This window comes from Cornus florida, unplaced genomic scaffold, assembly GCF_030987335.1.
Source record: "Cornus florida cultivar Cherokee Brave unplaced genomic scaffold, ASM3098733v1 CherokeeBrave_3.0.0_Hap2_Chr02, whole genome shotgun sequence".
NCBI lineage: Eukaryota > Viridiplantae > Streptophyta > Magnoliopsida > Cornales > Cornaceae > Cornus > Cornus florida.
In genome coordinates this window covers 47,957,815-47,962,375 of record NW_026775572.1, presented here as the reverse complement: position 1 = coordinate 47,962,375, position 4,561 = coordinate 47,957,815, and the positions used below count along the sequence as shown (strand labels likewise).

General features: G+C 37.4%; 1 non-coding gene across 1 annotated transcript; it reads left to right on the top strand.

The window, feature by feature from the left end:
- The first annotated feature begins 917 nt into the window (after window positions 1-917).
- LOC132297834 (small nucleolar RNA R71) lies at window positions 918-1,024 on the top strand. Its single transcript, XR_009479424.1, has one exon. It is a non-coding gene; the product is annotated as a small nucleolar RNA R71 (small nucleolar RNA).
- The last annotated feature ends 3,537 nt before the right edge of the window (window positions 1,025-4,561 follow it).

Here is a 4,561-nt window from a genome sequence, read left to right as displayed (position 1 = left end):
ATTGCCCTTTAGGATTGGTCTCAGTTTGACTAGGCAACTTACCTTTCTCTCTCACATTTAAAGAATTAGCTAATTGCCCAATTTGAGCTTCAAGCTTTGCAATTGATTGAGAGTGAGAATGAAACAGTTGATTATCTTTTTGAAGATTACCTAAAGCTTGCAAGACTTTGTCCTCAAATGCAGAACTCTTAGGAGGCGCTTGATTTGGATTAGAGTAAGATTGAGAATTTGATGCTTGAGGATGAGAGTAGGACTGATGATTTGATGCTTGAGGTTGAGAGTATTGATTCACATTCTGAGGATAGAATGAAGGACGGTAACCTTGAGAATTCTGATTTTGATTTTGGAGATGTGGGGGAACATACTTTGCTTGGTAACCTTGATTTTGAGGAGGGTTTGCACCGTCTCCTTGATTTCTCCATGCAAAGTTTGGATGATTTTTCCACCCCGGATTGTAAGTATTGGAATAAGGGTTGTTCACTTGATGAATGAAAGCAGCATTTGCTTGTTCTTGAGACTCACTTGGTATAATTTGTCCAAGAGGGCAATTTGAAGTATGGTGAGTGTAACTAGAACAAGTCATGCACATTTCATTGGAATGGTGAGGATATGATTGAGTTGCCGGACCTTGATTCAAAAGGAATGTATCAAACCTTTGAGTAAGATTTTTGACCTCAGCGGCAATTTCCATGGAAGAGTCTATTTGATTTATAGCTTTCTTTCCTCCCATATGTGCTAGGTGACTACCCCTAGAAGATGAAGATCTATGCATTGAGTTTTCACTCATTTTTTCGAAAAGTTGCCAAATTTCATCTTCATTTCTTTCAATGTAGCTTCCGCCACAAGAAGCATCAACAATGCCCTTATTGGCATCGGATAAACTTGAAAAGAAACATTGAACTAATTGCCACTTAGGAATGTCATGATGTGGACACTTCCGTAGCAAGTCATTCAAACGTTCCCATGCTTCATGAAGGGGTTCTCCTTCTTGTTGTTTAAATTCACGAATGGAAGTTCTCATGGCATCAGTTCGACTTGCGGGATAATACTTTTTTAAGAACTCTTGTTGCAATTGTGCCCAAGAGGTGATTGTATTTGGCCGCAAGTTGTTGAACCAATATTTAGCTTTATCCCGAAGAGTGAAAGGGAAAAGCTTCATTTTTAGGACTTCTTCCGGAACATCCGTGATTTTCACGGTGGAACAAACTTCCAAGAACTCATCTAAATGTTTATAAGGCTCTTCATTGCTCAACCCATAGAAAAGGGGGCACATGTTAATGGTGGAAGCCTTAATCTCATAATGATGAGCACGAAAATTTGGCAATTGAATGCAAGTAGGTGCATTATATTGATTTGGAGTGTAACGATCCCTAAGGACCATTGGAGGATTGAGAGGATTGAGAGGAGGATATGGCATTTGATCTTGTTGATGATATGCCATTTGACCTTGTTGAGGGTATGCCATTTGAACATATTGTTGTTGTTGCTCACCAATTGGGGGAACAACATTTGGCCTTGGCATCCCTAGATTAGGTTGTTGCACCGCATAATTAACTGGTTGTGGCATTCCTAAGGGTGGATGCACACCTTGAGGATCCACAATATGAACTTGTGGTGGGTGGTGCACACCATTATGATCCACATGACCAAGATCTACAACGGGATCTTCAATTGGATCTTCCATTAAAAGTGATGGAAGATCAAAATTTAAAAGATTAAGATGACTATCCCTAGTACTACTTCTTAAACGTCGAAGAAAAATTTCGAGATTTTGATTTACAGGAGCAAGAGGACGATGAAGTGATCTACGACCATGCATGCACTAGAACAAGTCAACACACCAACATTTCAAAATTTCAACCTCCACATACGATGTTCCCAAACTCCTCAATAATATCAATGCACTTAAAACAAATAAATGCCTCCACACGGGCCGATGCCTTCTACAAGAAGGTATGCTTGGACTTAAAAATAAAACAATTCAATTTAAGCCTCCACTTGGGCTGTCCAAAGCATGCAAATTGGTATACAATTAAAGTACTAAAATTAAAGAGAACTTACAGATGGTCCTTAAGCAACTTCAAATTTTTTTTTTTAATTGCTTCTAAGTCCAGCGTTTGCTCCACTTTGCTTCAAGTACCTAATTGACAAATCAAATAAAAAAAAAATTAAAAATTAAAATGACTTAAAAGTAGACAATCAACAAAGAACTAATGTTTAATTCAATTCTTCAAAACCGTTAGCTCCCCGGCAACGGCGCCAAAACTATGGTGCGACCGAGCGTGTGCACAAAATAATGCACAACACTTTAGGTTTAGAAATAATGTCAAGTGGGCACCATATTTTAAAATTTATAAAACCACTAAACACTTATACTATGGAGTATGAAGTGAGCAGGGATCGTCCCAAGAGATCTAAACAATTATAGGTTTTCCAGAATTGAATTCTACTTTAGTGCTTATGTGATTGCCAAAAGGGTTTTGTTTGTGATTAAAACTAATTTTAAACTAAATGATTGCAATAAAGAAATAGAGTTTAAGAGATTGGAAAAAGACTTAGGGTGTAGGATTCACCACTAAGCACATTCCCTAACTCACTCACTTTCAACTAATTGGGGAAATAATACTATGTAATCTATATGTGGCTAACAAGAGCAATGAAAAGTGTAAACCATCAATTTCAAGCATGAATCAACTACATAATGACAATTAAACTAAGTGTAGTGCAATTCACCCATTCAAAGCATGATTTATCAATCCAAGTTACAAATTTAACACACATTAATCTAGAAGATAATGCAATTGTGACAAAAAGTATGGAATTCAAACATAAGTATGGATGGTCTACTTACCTAATAATTGAATTGCAATTAAATTAATTAAACTTAAATTAAACTAATTAAACATAAATTTAAAACTAATTAAACAACAAATTAACCTAAACATGTAGTACCATCCATCAAATGTAAGCATTTTTCATCAATTTGAAACACAATTACAACTAAGCAATACCATGCATAGCCATCACAAGAATCAATTAACAAAGAATTCGTGTGTAAAATTTGTTTATCAATCAACCGCACATAAGACAATATGAGATTAATACAGATAATCAATTGGAAGAATTTAATTCATAATATTCAAGACTATACACTAATTACATAAATTAATCCCCAAAAAGTATGAAAAGAGAGAGAGAATAGGTTACATGCTTAGGGTTTATCCAACCCTAAGTAGAAGAATCAGCCACTCATGGTTGATGGAGTCGAAGATAGGACAATCCCCATCATCTGCTTCATCTTCTCTGAACTTTTCTTCCAAACCCTAGCCTGTTCTTCTTTTTCCCTTTCTTCGCGTGTTTTTCCAAAGAGAAAATACGATACTACGATACAGAAAAAAAATAAAATAAAACTTTTTTTTTTTTTCTCTAATAATCTTTTACCTAAATAAAAACTAAAACTAACCCTAATCTAATGGCTCACTGGGCCTTAAGTAACAATCTCATTAAAGCCCAACAGTTCCCAAAATGAGCCCAAAAATTAAATAAAAACTGTAATGTTGCTAAGTCCTGGGGGATCGATCCCCCACCCTGGGGATCGATCCCCCCAGAGTTAACAAATTCCTTTAAGCCTTATTCAGCTCCATTTTTGCCCCGGGCTATTTGGTTTGCTTCTCCATCTTTGGGAACATCATCAAAGGCCCGAAATTGACCGCTTTGTGCCATTGTCTGAAAATCTTTGCTTAACTCCAAAAAGGCTTAATTGGACCGTTCTTAGCTCATTTTAACTTTATTGCCCTGAAATACACATAAACATAAATTAGGACTAAAATATAAAATTAAGATAGATGCAAAGACTGAAATACCTTAGCTTAGGTGCTGAAATGTGCAACATTTAAGCACTTATCAACTACCGGTGCCTGCTCCCCATTTCGGATAGTCTCGAATCAAATGGCTTTGCTGGCCCTACCCATAACAAGCTCTCAGAGCTGAAGAAACTGAAGATGGTCTTATAGGACAATTGGACTTATAATGTCTAGGCTACTGACATTGAAAACAAACAACTCCACTCTTATCAGACCCAACTGGCATAGGAGTGCTAGGAGCGGATCGTGCAGACTGCTACCCCTGAAACTGAGATGAACCACTCATATTCCTCTTCCATGACTACCCCTCTGAAGATGGTCCTGCATTCTTCTTCCGTCTCCACTGTTCTTTTCCTACATTCCTATCTTTTGCTTCAGCCTCTGACATCAGTGCCCGTTCCACTGCCTTTGCATACACCTTCATATATTGTGCCTTTATCAACGGCCTCATTTTGTAATCGAGACCGGAAACAAACTTTCGAGTCTTGTCAACTTCATTGCTCACCATCTTTGGAGCAAAGCGAGAGATAGAGGTGAACATGTTCTCGTACTCCGTCACTGACATATTGCCTTAGATAAGGCCATTAAACTACTCCCTTAGCTCCCACCTCTTGGTAACTGGAAAGTACTTCCCATAGAACAACTCTTTAAACTTCTCCCAACTCATCTCTTCCACTTTGTGTCGGTTGGTGAATGAC